The sequence below is a fragment of the Monodelphis domestica genome, chromosome 6, assembly GCF_027887165.1.
Source record: "Monodelphis domestica isolate mMonDom1 chromosome 6, mMonDom1.pri, whole genome shotgun sequence".
NCBI classification, from domain to species: Eukaryota; Metazoa; Chordata; class Mammalia; order Didelphimorphia; family Didelphidae; genus Monodelphis; species Monodelphis domestica.
In genome coordinates, this window is record NC_077232.1 from 282,949,186 (window position 1) to 282,967,536 (window position 18,351).

An 18,351-nucleotide genomic window follows, 5' to 3' on the forward strand; every position below is an offset into this window, starting at 1 on the left:
TATGGTTGTCATCTGTCTTGAAAGGAAAAATGGACCATTGGGAAATGATATTACCGGAGAGAGGAGAGAGTATAGAACAAGGGGAAAAGATCCAGGATGAGCTATAGGGAGTATCCATGAATGATTATCCTAATTATTAGGATCAGACAGATAGAACTAATCAGTATCATGAAAATTTGGAGAGGAGAGAGCAGAAATAGAGGGAACCTCAGAGGCCCTCTAATCCAAGCCACACTCCATCAAGAATCCCCTTTGTGCCAGGAGAACATTGTACACAGAGACTGATACACTGTGTATATGTATGTAATGGACTTCTCCACTAGTGTCAATGCAATGTCCCTGAACAATCTGCAGGGATCTAGGAGAAAAAACACTACCCACAAGCAGAGGACAAACTGTGGGAGTGAAAACACGGAGGAAAAGCAACTCAGACCTTTCCCAGCTGTGTTACCCTGGGTAAGTCATTTAACTCAATTGCTGAATACTCACTGCTTTTTTATCTTGAAACCAATACTTGCATTGATTTTAAGATAGAAGATAAGGGTTTTTCAAAAAATGTAACCCAGAAATGAGCAGACCATCTCTTCAGACCAGGTTATCATAAAGCAGGACTAATATTAATTACTCTCTTAGTTCTAGAGGGAGGGAAAGAAAATATATAGCATGCAGTATGATTCAGGCATTGTGCTAAGTACTTTATAAACATTATCTCCTTTGACCCTCACAATAACCTTGCAGATAAGTGCTATTGTTTCCCCCATTTTTGCAGTTGAGGAAACTGAGACAAACGGATTCAGTGACTTTCCTAGGATCCCAGAACTAGCAAGTTTCTGTTGCTAAATTTGAACCAGGACCAGGTTCATGCCCAGTGCTTTGTTGCCTGTGCCACTTAGCATCCTCTAGATTGAACATTATTCTCTTCTTAATGTAGCATGAGATTTCATTAGCTTAAATGGCTGCCCCATCACACTATTCCCTCCTTTTAAGTTTGTGGTCCCCTAAACCATTCCTTTTTTCCCCAGATGAACGTCTGTTTAGCTATGCTCTTTCCATTATCTTTTATTTGTGATTCAGCAAAAGTCTAAAACATTTACTAAGCCCTCATTTTGTGCCAAGCATTGTATTAAAAACTAGTAAGGTGATATAAACTTGTTTCTGAACACTGCAGAGATGCTCAGTCTCTTCTGCTTACCCCCTACCATTTATTAGCAAATGTAATTTTTACACTAACTTCAGGTAGTCTAGCAAACTCTACTAAAGGGAAAAAAGTCGAAAGCCAAGGGCCAGAAACCCAGATGCTAAGATTCTTTCAGGTGTTTCTAGGAAGTTTGTGTTTTGCTCTTTAGTCGAATTGAGTTTCATGCCAACTATCTGTTCATGCAGTATTAGCAATTTCACACTAATTGTTGAAATGCAGCTGCTTTCCAGATTTGCTTTCATAGATAGAACAGGTCAATCCTCTGAAATGTTGTTGGTAGTATTATTTATTTTCTAGCTCCTAGGGATTCTAGAGGAGGAGGAGGTAAGGAATTATTTTTTTGCTTCTGGTCACAAATTTGTGCCCTGAAAACTCTGAGTCTTGATGCATGTGGGAGGTAGAAGAGGAAGTGGGACAAGAAGTGAATCTTTGTAAATATCTTTCCAGTCTTTTCACACCTTACTTCCCTCTGTGTACTTTGGGATCTATCAAAACTGGACTCCTTGCCCTTCCTTGAATACTGTACTCCAAATCCCTGCACATGGGTGTTTTCCTTGGCTTCCTTCAATCTTAGCTGAAGTGCTACATTCTGGAAGAAGCTTTTTCCTAGGCCTCCTTAGTCGTTAGTCCCTTCCCTCTGACATATCTCTTAATTGAGCCTTGGATACATTGTTGGTTCATAGCTGTTTATAAACTGTCTTCCCCATTAGACTGTGAGTCTGTGGTTTCCTTCTCTTTTTTTATCCATAGTGCTTAGGACACTGCCTAGAACCTAATAGGTGTTTAAATATTAGTTAATTGCTTAATTGTTTCCTTATTTTACTCCTAGACTCTAAGCTCCATGAAGACAGGAACTTTGTTATTTATAGTACACAAAGCACTCACCTAGGCACTTGGGTATATACACATGGGAAACTAAACCAATCTCCTCATGCTACAAATGAAGAAACGGAAGCCCAGAGAAGTTGTGATTTGTTCAAGGTGACTAGAAACCAATTCTTTGACTATACAGCCTTGTTCTTTCAACTACATTGCAGTCTTCTCTTATACAGTACCATACTCAATAGGCTGATATCTTTCTCTACTATGTCTCCCTTGGTCAAATGGGAAAAAAAATGATAAAATTTTAGGTGTCTTTGTGCTTAAAAGTATCCAGGAGTAGGTTCTTTTTCAACCTTTTTGTTTTTAAACCCTTAACTTCCATTCTAGAATCAATATTTTGTATTGGTCCCAATGCAGAAGAATGGAAAGGTACAGACAATAGGGGTTAAGTGACTTGCTCAGGGTCACACATGTAGGAAGTGTCTGAGGTCAGATCTGAATCCAAGACTTCCTGTCTCTAGGTCTGGCTCTCAACACACCAAGCCATCTAGCTGCTCCCATCTTTTTTTTTTTTATCTTAAAAAAGATTACTTATTGATTCTTTTAAAAAATACATAAAATTTACAATTCAAAAGGATAAGATAATCTAGCAAACTCCTCATTTTACAGTTGTGGGAACTGAGGCCTTAGAGGTTAAGTGATTTCCCAAAGTTGGCATGGGCATTGTACCCCCAAACTCAGGCAAACTGTAAGCAGGTACATTCCTTTGCTCCTTTCAGTCCTTGTGACTCCTAACCTAATAACATCTGATAACTTTCTATAAGACCCTGAGACAATTATCATCCTTGGACTGTCCTTTAGATTTGAGATGGACATGGAGGGAGATGCACCTCCAGGCTACACCTGGATACCATCGGATTGTATCTCAGGCATCCATCTGTCCCCTAAACTGAGGGTCTTCAGGCAGACTCTGGTCAGATGACTAAAGCCCACCACCAAAAGCTTGAATGTTTACCACTCTAGAATCATGTCCTCACCATGACACACGTCCTCACTGTTGTAAAGAGTATATAATCCCTAGAATTGATGGATTCTTGGAGCATCCTTTCATCTTGCTATTCCACCTATACTATCCTCCTGGCCAGATTCAACCTTACTTTCTAAATTAATAAATTTCTCCTTTTATTTTTAAGCTAAGTGTTGGAGTCATGCATTCTTGCAAATTGTATCCTTCCCCCACTCTAGGGGTTCAACTTTAGTAACCCACAACAAGGTCACACAGATAGTAAGAGGCAAAGCTAGCATTTGAATCCAGGCCCCTCAACCTGATCCTCACACTGAACTTTTCCCATTTCATTATGATGCCTCTTAATTAGGGTTCCTTAATTCCTTGAAACTCTAGCCTTACTTAGAATTCCATGACCACCACTCCCAATATATTTTAGTCTTCCAAAGAGCACTGAAACTCCCCTAGAGTACTGAGTCAAGCCTGGGAAGACCTCATCTGTCCCTAAATTCACTTTTATTGCTATATGAATGCCATTGATATAGAGGGAAGAAGGTAAACTTATACCTCCCTTCATTCTTGGCCCTCATTCCTGCCCCTATTTATCTCCGAGTCTCACTAACAACACCCACATTTATACAGTCCAAGTTTGGCTTTGGTCTTGCTCCATTTGAACTATTTAAGTACACAGTACTTTAGTGTGAGTGTTCTATGTTAGAATTACATGTAATTTGTAAGAATCTAATGGAATGTATAGTACCTATTAACAACTAGGAGAGACAGACATTTGAAAAGCTATGTACATTTAATAAAATGGAGAAGCAGCTTTCATTGGGACAAGTGTGGGACCAGTTAGAGCTGAGAGAGCCAGTGCAAAGAGTAAAGAACTTCGAATCAGAAGACCTGGTTTAACATTCCCCTTTTTGTGTTTTCCTGGACTTTAGTACCTAATTTCTTCAGCTGTAGGTGGGACATAATATTTATATTTTCTACTTTACTACGGGGTTATCAAGTGCATTCTTTATACATTAGTGAATACAATAGAGATGTGAGCTGTCATCCTGACAGATCTTTCAAGCATATAGCTATTATTCCACTCATCACAAAGGGAGCCACTAAGAATGAAAGAAAAACCTTGTTTTGAAAGTACATCTAGGGGGCAGCTGGGTGGCTTAGTGGATGAAGGGAAAGATCTAAGAGACAGGAGGTCCTAGGTTAAAATCTAGCCTCATATACTTCCTAGCTGTGTGACCCTGGGCAAGTCACTTAACCTCCATTGCTAGCCTTTACTAATTCTTCTGCCTTGGAACCAATAAACAATATTGATTCTAAGATAGCAGGTGAGAGTTAAAAAAAAAATCCCCCTGGCCCCAAAGCTTTCTTGAATCTTAACCAAAGGCGTTTTGCCTTTGTTCCAGATACACTTCTTAACTCAGCCTTTTTAAGGCTGTTGCAATCCTGAAAACAATAGGAGAGCTTTTATTGTCCTTTGGAAGCACCTAGACCTGGATCTTCACTAATGGTGCTGCTTGCAGCTGCTGCTCTCTTGTAGGGAACGTCGCTGTCCTGGAGAAGCTTAATTGTCCCAATAGTGTTGAGATTCCGAAACTGCAGAAACCTGAGAAGGAGCCTCACTTTTCCTGCGTGTAACAGATGGTTGCTGTTTAAATGCGGACCCTGAATCCCACCTACTCTATAACATTGAGTCTTCTACCTCCCCACCCCCACCTCCTTTTCTGCCTCCGGTAAATGAGAATGAGTAATTAAAGTGATGGGGGGGGGGGGGGGAATGAAAATAGAAGCGGATTAGAGTTTTTTCTTATACTAGTTAATCACGATCACGTGACCGTCCGGAGGTGGGGTTGTGTCCTTCCTTTAGCCACCAAGCTGGGAGAGAGAGAAGGGGGAGAAAGAGAGAAGGGGTGGCTGTTGAAATGTGCCTTGTGTCGGAGTGAGGGATCGAGCTTTGCCGTGTGGTAAGTCAGTCCTGTGGCATGTTTGCTGCCTTAATGAATGGAGCCATTCCAGCGCTGCCAAGCCTGGAGCTAATGCGGTCAAGGGATTTATTATGAAATGTACCAAGGCTTGGCGTGGAGCTAATTGCATATAACTAGAAGCGTGCTAGAAACTCGGTCCTGAGAAGTGACACATGCAGAAAGTATCCTCTTCCTGGTGTTGCTGAAAGGGGGTTTGTGTAAGGGAATGTCTGCGTGTCTGCACTTCTTGCTAATGAGCGCTCGCTCTCCCTGCAAGGCTCCGGGTTATTTGTTAATAGAAACGCTGAGGGTCCAATTTTAGGAATAATTTAAAATTCAGGGACGAGTGATTTTCCAATGGAAACAATACCAATTCTAGAACATTTGGGGAGTTTATGCCACAGTATTCTCAACACTATGTAATGAAGGAGTGGGTGGAAATAATTGTGATTTGTAAATACAGCTAGGAGGTTTAACTTTGGTAATGGACCCTCAGTGTTTCCTTATAATCAACATAATCATTCGGTTAGGAAGACAGCATTATGAAATGGAAAGATAGATGGATTTGGAGTCGGGGGACTTGAATTCAAACTGCATCACTGCATCATGCCTTGATGATCTTGGACAGGTCACTTAAAAGTTTTCTCAGACTCACTTTACTCAAATGTAAAAGGAAGAGGTTGAACTCGGTGACTTCTCAGCCACTACTCAATCTCACTGCTAGGTATATGATCATCTGAATATAATGGACTGCCACACTTATCTTAGCACATTCTTTAACAAAAGGAATAAACTACAAATATCTAAAAGAGTTAAAATTGAACATTCCCATTTTAATTTTTTATATTGTTTACTAGTTTTACCTTAACGTATTTGTGTTAAATGCATATTTAATAATTAAAAACTTTAGTTAATTTTTACATAGATTATTTTTATTTATTTTAATTCATTCTACTTTATATTTATGTTATTATTTATTATATAATGTATTTATTAATTTACATTTTAATTTACTTTTTATCAATTTTTGCCACATTTATTCTAGATGTAATTTTCCTCCTCTCCCCAGAAAGACATGCCTTCTAAGAAAACTTAGGAAGAGGGGGTAGCTGGGTAGTTCAGTGGATTGAGAGCCAGTTCTCCAGATGAGGAAGTCCTAGTTTAAATTTGTGTCACACAGGACCTATTTGACCCTGGGAGAGTTATTTAACCCCCATTTGCTAGACATTGCCACTCTTCTGCCCTGGAACCAATACTTGGTATTGATTCTAAGACTGAAGGTAAGAATTAAAAACAAAACAAAACAACAAAACCAAGAAAGCAATCCAGCTGCCTAGCCCTACACATCAAGTGAGTCTACCAGTATATATGGAGTGTACCATAGTGGGATCTAGCTCTCCCATGCCCATTGGAGAGGGAAGAGGGAAGGGAAACATTTTTTCCCTTCCTTATTTGGTTACTATAATTAAAGTTGTTCTATTTTGTTTCATTTTGATGTTGCTCCTCCCATTTTCAGAAGCAAGAGGATAAAGCCAGAAAGGTATAGGTTCAAGTGCTACCTTCAACCTGTACTAGCAGTGTGACGCTGGGCAAGTCACTAATCTCTCCGGGCATCAGGCAGCTTTTTAAGTCTATAAATTGTAAACAAAGTGCCGACCTGCATTGAGTCCAAAAATTTCCTCTCCCTGAGGTTACTTATACCAGCAAAATCCCGGTCTATCTTTAGTGTCCATTCACATTGTTTGTAATCATTGCCTATATTGTTTTCCTGATTCATATTCGTTCCCTCGGCCTCATTTCCTATGTGTTCCCGCACATCTGAATTCTTCATATTCATTTTTTTATAGTGTACCACTATTCCATTACTTCAGTGTACCACAATTCATTAGGCATTTGTCAAAACAAAAATCCATATACGTTTACCTCTTTTTTTTTCCTTCCTGCTCTCATGGTGCCACTTTGATTATCTAAGGTAATTTTAGATTTTCCTAATTCGGAGAAATATTCAAAAAACTTTCATTAGATGCCCATAGTATCCCAGAATTTATTCCAAAGTCTCAGATGCTTCGGGAATTGAGTCACAGCCACTGACAGCTTTAGAATCTAACTGGGGAGGAAAGCATATTTAAAAATGAAAAATAAATTGTTAACTAATCATTAGTTGCCCATGTGATCTTGGGCAAGTTTTGCTTTTGTTGCTTCATTTTCCTCATCCATACTCTATACCATATTAAAAACGGACTAGCTAACATCTGGATCTCTTCCTTCCTAAGCATCTATGATTTGAATTAGGGAACACCTCCTGATATAAAGAACAATTTTTATATGTTTCTGTGGCCTGTGTCTTTGCTGCTAAAATTTGAACATATTGGCACATTAAGAAAAATTAAAGAATGATTAGACATTCATTGTCTCATAGCTGTTGGTATGAAACCTTTCCCCCCTGAAATTCAGTCAGTGCTCTATTACTTTGTATATCATGCTCAGTGAGATGAGATGAAATGTTTGAATGTTTTGGATTTCATTAGAAAAGATATGTTCCCTTTTCTAATAATAGAAATCTAAGGGTGTAATATTAGTCTTATACATAGTATAATAATCACTTAATGATTATTGAATCAAATCCTAGTTTAAAAGACAAAGGAGGAAATTATTTCATTTACTCTCTATAAAGATGTTTACAAAATCAGAGAAATTCGGAGTAGATATCTCTTAGATTATCTCTTCATCTCATCTCAAAACAGACTTTGAGAAGTTAAGAAACTTGCCTACAGTCAGTCACATAATTGGAAAATAGATTTCTTAAACTAGTTGTCTTCATTCTATGAGCGAATGGATTAGGCACAGATTGGGGGGGATATATGTAAAGAAGAGAACCAGTCTCTACCTTTGGAGGATCTCACATTCCAATGAGGAGCTGACTCTCTAAAGGTTTCTCTCAAACATTTAGTCTAAGGACTCCTTTATATGCTTAAAAATTATTGAGGACCACAGAGAATTTTGTCTTATGTGGGTTATATCTATTGATGTTTGTTGCAGTAGAAATGAAAACTTCTTAGTGTTTTTATGGAAATAATTTTGGCCTCAGTGATTTCCTGAAAAATCTCAGGGACCATACTTTCTATGACATTCTTCTGAATCCTGGTTTCTAGTAACTTTTTTTTTTTTAGAGATTTGGATTTGCTGATATGAAGTAATTTTAAAAAGCTTTTATTGAATCCTTTTATACTCAAGTATAATTTCCACCAGTATCCCTAACCATGCCATCTAACAAATAATATTTTTTCAGACAAATTAAGGAAAAATAAGAGAAAATAGTTTGAAAATATATGTAATGTCTTGGACCTCTCACCTCTGCAAAGGGACATGGGGGGGTATACTTCATATCTATTCTTTGGAGCCGTGCTTATTCTTTCACATGTTACAACATTCACATTTGATTTTTTTGTATGGTTCTTTCACATTGCCAAAGTTATTGTGTATGTTATTTTATTGCCTCTTTTTATTTCATGTTAGAATACTTCATGTAGACCTTTCCATGCTTTGTATTTATCCTATTTGTCTTATTATTACACAGCAATGTTCCATTACATTGATGTACTACAGTTGTTATATCTGTTCCCCAATTTTTTGTTATCACAAAAAGTGTTGCTATAAATATTTTTGTGTATATAGCAAAATGCTTATCATTGGCTTCCTTAAGGCATATGCCTAAGGGCAGAATTTCTAGGTCAAAAGGTGTGGTCATATAGCTTCACTAATTATGTACTAGTGTGTCTGTCTTCCAACAAATCCTTCAACATTGTTGACTCTTCCAACATTGACTCTTCTCATCTTTTGTCATTTTTGTGAATTTTCAGAATGTGAAATGAAAATTTTACTTTGGTTAAAAACAAAAGGCAAAAATTCCCTGTTTGATGATATTTTTTGCCACTTGTTTTTAACAGGATCCTATTGAAAAATCTGAGGGAAATTCCTATTATGGATACCCCCTAAGGCTAACACTGTCTTTGGAAATTGAAGTAAAGTTTTACATAAAAAGAAAAGAAACAAACATTATATGAAATAATAGGATTAATAGAGGAAAAAACATAGAATCTCAGAATTTCACTAGCCATCTGATTCAGTCTATACTTGAAAAGTCTCTCACTTATAATGTATCCAACAAGTATATGTGTATATATCTATATATCATCTAGTTTATATATATATATATGTATATATATATATAGTTTCTGTAGTTATCTGTATATCATCTAGTTTCTTCTTGTGGATGAGCCACCACCCTTTAAAGGGAGTTATTTTACTTTTAGCAGCTCTAATTGTTAGGAAATATTTCTTGACATTAAATCCTAAATTGACTTCCTTGCCACTTCTGCCCGTTGCTCTTGGCTATTCATTTTAATCTCCTCCCTCCTTCCCAGTATAATTTTTCAGGTACTTTGTCAGCTATAATATTCCCTCCCAAGTCTTTTCTTCTCACTTCTCATCCACATTTCCTTCAACTGATCCTTACATGAGACAGATCGAAAGTCTCTTATTATTCTAGTTGCCATCTTCTAGATGAGTGATGGAGAACCTATTGCATGGGTTCCAAAGATGGCATTCAGAGTTTTCTCTTTGGGCACTCACTAACATTCCTCCCTACTCCCAGAGTTTGTTACTATAAAGGCAGAGGGATTTGGGTGGAGCTGCTCCTGTCTGCCTCTCCATGTGCCTGATGAAATTTTTTCACATCCTCCACCACTCTACCCAGCAGTCCAATGGGAATCCATTGGGGGGTGGGGTGGGTGAGGTGAGTGGCTCACAGGCAGCAGAGCTGGAGGGGAGCAGAGAGCTCAGAGCTCAGAGCTCAGGCCGCTCCTCTCCCCATCTCTACACTCCCTGAGGACATTCCTCACTTCATCTGCCCCTCTGTCCAGTAGCCCCATGGGAGCTCTTCCTCCTTCCTCTGAGTGGGGTAAGGGATGGGGCTGAGCATACCTAGCATGTGGTGGGAGGTACATGGCATATGGTCTGGGGTGGGGCAGGCACAGCACTCAGTCTGGGTAGTGGGGTGGGAGCAGGGTTTGGCACGCCGTCTCTAAAAGGTTGCCATCACTGTACTAGACTGTCAGCTTATCAATGTTTTTCTTAAACTGTGGTGCCCAGAATAAAATAGCATATTTGAGAAGAGGTCTGAGGGTGGGAAAGAATAGAACTAGCATATTCTTATACCTGGAAGCTTACTGCTATAAAATCCCCATCTCTTTTTTTTTTTTATTAAACTGCTTTCTTACTCTGCCCCTTTTGCTTTGTATTTGTGCAATTGGTATTTTTGTATCCAAGGGTAAGACTTTACATTTATATGCTTATTGAATTTATTTTGATAGATTCAGCTCAGTCCTCTAGCCTGTCAAGTTCTTTCTGGATCTTGACTCTTTCATCCAATCTTTTTACTTATATGTCCTAGCCCTGTGTGATGTTACTGACAAATTGGGTGAGGATGCAACCTATACATTATTGAAGACACTGATCAAAAATATTAACTAGCACAGTGTCAAATATAAAACTCTAGGGTACTTTGGTGGAGACCTTCTGCTACACTTACTTTGAACTCTTTGAATTTGGTCATACAACTAGTTCAGAAAACATTGAATTGCATTATCTGCTAGTTAACATTGCTCCATTTTCCCCAACAAAAGAGTAATGGAAAATCATTTACTCTAAATCCCTCATTTTATAGATGGTCACATTGAGGAAAATAGGAGACTTTTCTAAGGTCACTTAGGCAATGTAGCAGAATTAGTGTTAAAGCTGCTTTTCCACTATGCATCATGTTGACCTTGGCATAAAGGGTTTTACTTCATCCATGTTGTTATAGATTTCTTCTGAGGTTCTTGTCTGTCCCATCTGCTGATGGTTTAGCAATGGTGTGTCTTTTCACTTCATCTGGTGCTCTCCTTGGGCCATTTAGTGTTTCTAGAGCTCTGTTTTCCCATGGCTCTGGCAATGTGGTGTCAGAACAAAGATGTCTTCTTCTTTAGACCTATCCCCCTTTGTCAGTATTTCATTGGCTTCTCTATGTACGTGACATCACTCATAAGTTGGGTCTCTGCTACATTTGAAGAGAAACATGCCCTTCTTCCAGTGGAACTTTGGGTTATGACCTCAGCTTTATGTGGCTCATAGATAGAGAGCTGGAAAGAATGCTAGAGGTCACCTTGGCTAACTCAGCTTTACACATGGGGCCTTGATTTCTAGAGAAGCTAAGTGACTCACTGACCACAAATGATGTATCATTTGAATTCTGATCCTTTGCCTCAAAATTCAGCAGTCTTTGTTTTGGGTCTTGTGCTAAATTACAGCACTATTGCTATTTGCAGGAGGGATGATAGGACCCTTACTCTAATTGTAATCTGTTCCTAGGTTTCAATGTGGATCTCCTTTCCCTTAAGGGTTATTCACTACTTGTATGAAGACTATCCAGATACCAAAATTATTCCTCAGTTTCCCTATCCCGTTGGTTTTTCTTCTCGTTTTTTAAGACACAGCTAAATGGTAAGCATTCTCCCTGCTCCAAAACAAAAAGCATAAAATCATTCACACCTCTTCTCCTTTTCCCAAAATATAGACAAACTAGTCCAGCTTTCTAGGTTTTAAGACTTGATTCTTCTCACTGGTTTCCTTTATGTCTTTGGACAAGGACCCCCTTGAACCTTAGTTTCTACCTCTATAAAGGGAACAGGTTCAAACTCTGTGTCAGCTATGGGAGGGGTGGGGGAAGGGGAGGGAGGAAAAGAAAATGATTTTTGTGACCAAGGAACAATGCTTGAAATTAAAAATAAAAATTAATAAAAAAAGGAACAGGTAATTTCACATCTAAAGTTCTCATATAATAAAGAATCATTTAAATATTCCCGAAACTCTTGTCTTTAAATACTGCTTGCCAACTTTTGCAGGACTTTATTATTCTGGAAGATATTACCACATGGAACCTTTGTTAGAAAATAACCATAGTTTTGGTTCTGTATATGTCGTCATAGTTTGTCTTTTGGAAGAGATCCTTGAGCACGTTGATGTAGAAATAGTCATGTTTTTCTGAGTGGGGAAGCAGAATCAGGAATAAAAATACTATAGCTTAAGATTTAATGTTAAAAATTTCTAATTTAGTCAAACTGAAAAAAATTATATTAATTAAAAGAGATGCAGTTCAATCACTCCTTCTCCTCAGAGAAGTGTCTACACTCATCCTAAATGAGACTAAAAGATAAAAAAGATGAAAAATAAGAACTGCCAGTGAAAGGAGGAAAATATGTAAAGCAAACTTCTCTTTTGGCTCTAGTCCTACTGCTCTAGTTTTTATAGTCAGAACTAGGACAGTTCCTCTCTGTCCATAGTAATGGACCATTTAGACCCTTCCTAATGAAGCTTCCTCTTAGTGCTTTTTAAATATTTGACTAGTGAATTTGTGTAAAGTGGACTCTCAAGTATGTTGTGTGTGGGCTGACCAAGGGAAAGAAAAAAATGGTATAGTCCCATATAGCGTACTACTAAAAGCATTCTTGGAGCAATTCTTGGAGCAGACAGGAGTTACATTCCATGATTTTTTTGTCTTTATTATTTTATCCTCGTTATTTTTCTGAGGTTCTGATAGAAATAATCCTGTGACAAGACATAATCATTCTACTATAATTTTATTTCATATTTCATAATATAAGGTGGTTTTTATTTTTTTCTTCCTTGTAATAATGAATTTGTCTTACAAATTGAATTCATAGCATTAGTCTTAAACACAAAGGAGTGTGGATAAAACAGAAAATACTTCTTGTCTATGTAAGACCTTGCCAAGTGCTTTATTTGGAATTTAAAAACTGACAGGAAGGTAGCAGGAAGAATTCCGTGTAATTCAGTAACCAACAGAAATGAAGAAAGCAAAAATAGAAATTTGGATTCGTTTAGGCAGTAGAGAGTTGCTGTTTGTTCTTGATTTTACCACTATTTTAAATCAAGACTTTAAAAAAATGGTAGAAATATATACTGCCAAGATATAAGTGGTGGTAAATGAAATGCAAATAGAAGATATTAATATGAAGAAAGATAGGAATAGTAGAAAGAACCAACTTCTCTATGGCAGCATGTAACTGAATAGAAATATACAGCAGTGTGTGAAGTGTGGGATGCCCTATAAAGGTTTGGTTCCCCTGGGAAACCTGCTACTCCTGGCAGACAGACTGGCGATGTTGATATTGGCAGTCTTTGCCATTGTCATGTTAAAGTATTTATTGAAATTGAATTTGAAAATGATAACAACTCCTGGGTTTCACTTAATCAATACTGCTGTACTCCCAACTTTGATGGAGTCTTATGAACCTCCGAAACCCGACACATTCGCTTTTTAGAAACCCTACTGTAGGGAATATGAAAAAAAGAAACATAAACAAGTGCCCGGTGTTTTACTTTCCTGGAGTTGTTTGCAGTGGGATGCATACTGTACATTAACCCTACTTCTCAACTTTGTTCTAAATTACACAAATGGCACTTTCTGTGTGCAGTCGATCACCCTGGGTCTCCATGACCTTGGCACCATTTCAGGGGTCACATTTGCACATGGATCAACTGTTCTGGAACAATTTCTCCAATGTATAAGGCACAAACAACCTTTTCTTTACCAGCAGACATATATACCTTTCCCCCCCACCACCTCTTTTTCCTTAACAGACATGGTCATTATTGCCTTTGCCAAACAACAACAAAATAACCTAACTCTGTTCCTGTAAAAAGTTTCCATAGAGTCATAAATCGGAATTGTGATACCTGATCTTGTTCAACATCCCTCTTGTCCCACATTACTATTTTGAAAAATATTTTCAATGAAAAAATGTTCATTCCTTCATTTTCAAATATATTGTTCCCTTACATCCTTCTAAGTGAATTATGCCTTGTAACAAAATTAAAAGAAGAAATTGAAATGTAATTCTACAAAACACAAGTCAACTAGATCTGACAGTATATGAAATGTTCACATACCCTTAGTCCCTGCTCTACAAAGAAGGGAGGGGAATATTCTCATTTTTTCTCAGAAAGCCTGATCATTACAGTTATTTTTAAAAAAATATTTTGAAGAATTATACATTTCAAAGCTTTCCTAAAGTAAAAAAACCTAACTAAATTTAACTAAATCACTTCATTTTGAAGAGATTTTTTAAATGACACTTGATCTTTGATGCTTGGATCTTACTCATCTTGTTTTTAAAAAAAATGAAATCCAAATTAAAATGATTCTGAGGCAAGCAATAATCCTGCTACTTTTTTGTATTTAATGTTTTGTAGATATGATGTTTAGGTAGATCAGTTACTACTTTTCCTGACTGAATAATAATTTTGGGAGATAATACGTCTTCTGTGGCTTTACAGAAAGCATTCTCCACTTAACTCCTATAGCATACAGGAATTAAGCACTTTGTCCCATCACCATCACCACAACTACTGCCATCGTCATTATATTTACTATTACTTCACCCGTCTCATTATTTTGGGAGGGAGTCCTGGGAAAAGTTATAATCCTTCTATTATAATTTTATTTAATATTCCATAAAACATGTTATAGGTAGATATTGTGTAATACAGTTATTAGGATTTAAGTTCATTCTCTGTCAACTCAGTGAAAGCATCTCTGGTAAAATGGAAATGGTGGAAACCATACCAACATGTCACTCCAGCCTTTCAGAATTTAGTATATGGCAAATTTGCAAGACATGACCCAGTAGCTAGAATTATATGCCAGAAATTTGTTATTTTTCATGATTGCTAGAAGGTATATCTATATTATAAATATAGTTGTAGATAAGGTAAGAAGAATGCACCTTTTTCTATTTTCTCATAATTTTGATGTCCTTTCAAGGTTTCTACATGCTGAAAACTTTTGATTACATGTAGCTTAGATATTATTAGTATTTGGTTTGGTGACGTCTATGAAAAACAATTGTTTTTAAATTTTTAAAAATCAGTGCTTAGCCTAAGAAACTCTTGGTAACAATTGGGTATGTGGTAATAGTCTGATTCTAATAGTTTGTTAATTAAGTTGTCTAGGCTATTTTGAGGTCTATATTTGTAATATGGGGATTTGTCATAGAGCAGTCCATGCAAGAGATAAGCTTCTGAAGTATAATTCTTATCACTAGTTCATGTCTTGCCAACTTATTTGATATATGTTTAATGAACACTTCCAAATCCTGGCCCTGGAAGCTCTTTTCTTTTCCTTTGTAGAGTCCTCATGAAATTCCCATCTATAGTAGATCATCTGCTGTTGAGTCATGCTGCTCTATATCTTCTTGGCTTGAGCAGCTGATCAACTGCTGTCTCTCCAGACCCTCTGACTTCTATATGGCTGCTGCCTAGAAATGCCTGTCTACCTCAGGTTCCCTTTTTACCTTCTTTGGCTATTGGTACCTACTTTGGTTGCTTGTAGAAATATTGAAAGAAGATGAATGAATATCTATTAGTGTTTTTTCTTAGTTCTTCTTCCCTTTCCCACTTCACATGATAACTTGGATCTTGATATTATTTAATACCGAAATGTCTAACCATGTAAGTTGGTCTAATTTCTTCCCCTAAAGGGCATGGAAGCTTACCCAAAATATGACTTGACTGCTCTAGAGTGCCAGAGAATCACCATGGATGCAACTTCTTATCATCAGTTGATGTAGTATCCTTGTCACCTAAAGGCATAAAAAGGCTTGTCCATGTGGAGCTGGGTTCCTTCAAATGGGATTTTCCAAGCCTGAATGAATCACCATACTGAGGCCTGCTTAACAGATGTTTTGTCTATATAGTGACTACTAAAAACCGTGTCTATTCAAGTTAAGTGCTGCATTATTGGATTCGAAAATTTTCATTTCTTATCTGTTGCATGACTTCCAAGTATTTATTACTTGTATCAGAACTAAATGAGCAGAGGATTGGCTTGCGTCTATGACATAAGAAAGTGTCTCCTGAACTGACATGGCTTTCTTGGCACTCGCTTCTTTTCTTTTATGGGACTTCAAGCTATCCTCAACGGGAAGGCGATTGTTGTGCAGTCAGGAGTTTTTGACATATATATGTATGAAGTTCACCAATGTATTGTTGATAGAATTACCTTCAGATTTTGTAGATTGATGAAACATTTTTCAGAGTATCAAGTTTTAATTAAGTAGATGCTTTATATTAAAAATTACATGATAAAAAGGCTGATCCTCTTCTAACATAGTTAATGAATATTAAAGTAGAATAGAGCATAGGGACTATCAACTCTAATTCTACGTTTGCTCTCAGTTCATTTGTGTTGTCAAATTTTTAAAGATTTTTTCTGTTGCCTACCTTAAGGAAAATTATGGAGTTGTCATCATTCACTAGGCGACCTGTTGTTAATTATATTTGCATGACCACAAGACACCTCGTGTACTTTAGTGGAGAAATAGACACTCTAGTGTTAAGGAGGTGTGTGACACATCTAGTAAGTTTTTTTTTTAAAAATGTCCTCATGTAGCCTAATCTTTTTGATAAGTTAGAATCAGATTGCTTAAACTATTAATCTTCGCTTGTATTTATTTATGGGATCAATGAATAGAATGAATAGATTTCATGGTTTAAACTTTAGGAAAAAATGACATGTTTACAAATCACAGAATTAAGGATATTATCCTAACGATGTGCTGGGTGCAGGCTGATGCTAGTCCAACCTGCTGTCTTCTTCATGGATGTGGCTGCCAGCAGCCACAAATTATATATTCGTGGGTGAACACTCAGAAGGGAGGTTGAGGACGGAGGAAGAATGAGGGAAAAGGAGAGGGGAAACTATAAGGGAAGAAAGACTCTTAACCTAGTGATAAGAGAGAGGACACAGTAAAGAAAGACTCCAAGACCAGAGAATTGTAGCAAAAGAGGAGGTCTTGACATCAAGTAGGCTCTAGGTGGACTTGAGCTCTGATGGTGAGCTTCCTCCAGGTCCTGCATACTCATTTCTCTTGGGGTTACTAAAAAGGAAGGGTTCAGACACACAAGATGTGCTTTGTGGGATCCCAAGACAATAGCTGTGGCTAACACCCAATCCAGAGTACATGTAGCCTAAGGCATCTGAGCTTGTTTGGTACATATGTTAATTGATTGTTATCTGCAAAACTGGGAGACAGAGATATCTGGCCAGTCTTCTGGAGTGTGGCCTCAGGGATGGGTCTCAATTAGACAAGGTTAAGTGTTGAGCCAAGGGCATAGAACTTAGCTTGGCAAAAATGAGCACAGAGCTCATAAGCGTGGGTTTTGAACACTCAAAATATAACCAAAGTTCATACATGCTTGGACTGCTACAGTGGAGATCGGGAGAACTCTAGTAGGGATGCCCAGCTGATTTTCTTGTTCTGTTAAAATGTTATGCCCATTACTTGTGTTTAGGTTTGTGGAAGAGAGAATTAACTGTGTGCTGTCTAGGTTGCACACTTAATATGAGAATCATCTGGTTTAAGTGACTTTTCTACTATATTTAAAGATATATTTCTTATCTGGAGGCAAAGGCTTGATTTATGAATAGTAGTTGAAAGAGTAAATATAACCTTATATCAGGGCTTGGAGTTAGTGTTAATGATTAAATGATTTAGTTTTTAAACTATAGATAAAATATGTGAGAAATACATATATATATGAGACATGTATGAGATAGTTATGTGGAACATGCTCTCATGCTTGATGAACAAGCCTTTGACTTTTTTTCAAAAGCAGATGAGAGATATTTTGATAGGTGAATTTATAAAAATAACACAGTACACTGAAGAACTTAACTTTTGAAAGAAAAAACTGACAAAAAATTTGATCTTGGTCTAAAGATCGTTCTTTTTCTTCTCATAAGCTGGAATGACACTTCTGCAATTTTATACTCTGGAGAAATTTTGCCATTAAAAAAATTATTTCCCCTCAAAGTAGTAGCTGATTCAAATAAACTTCCCTGAAGGGGACACACATTTTGACTTAGAAAAATACAAATTAACATTTATGTTCTATTGGATTTTCATTTATTTCCTTTAAGGTTTCCCAATTACATTTTAATCTGGTTTGGTCAGAATTTGAACTCTCTGCTCTAGACTCCTCTTTAAGTCTAAAAGTTAACCTATATTGGTGGAAAGTGTTTCTTCACCTGGGAAGTCCTTGTATGATGTGACAGGTCCAGTCCTTGTCTCCTATCTGTACTAAAGTACTGAGATATATCTTGAGCAATAAAAGTGCATCTTCAATTGATACTATATTCATAATTTAATGACTTATTCTCAGAAACCATGGAAACTTTTAAAGTAATTAAATTTGTATGAAAAGCAATAATACTTGGGGGCAGCTTGGTA

At 37.2% G+C, this 18,351-nt stretch overlaps 1 protein-coding gene across 6 annotated transcripts in view; it reads left to right on the plus strand.

Moving 5' to 3' along the window:
• BMPR1B (bone morphogenetic protein receptor type 1B) overlaps positions 1–18,351 on the plus strand; it is a 519,978-nt gene that overhangs the window by 141,354 nt on the left and 360,273 nt on the right. Inside the window, exon 1 of one of the 6 annotated variants that reach the window (XM_056803307.1) lies at positions 4,878–5,002. The exons of 3 other annotated variants lie outside the window; for them this stretch is intronic. The gene's annotated coding sequence lies outside the window, so the exon portion shown is untranslated. Of the gene's footprint in view, positions 1–4,877; positions 5,003–18,351 lie in introns of those variants that run through there. 2 more of the 6 variants (XM_056803300.1, XM_016422966.2) reach the window with 2 other exon arrangements.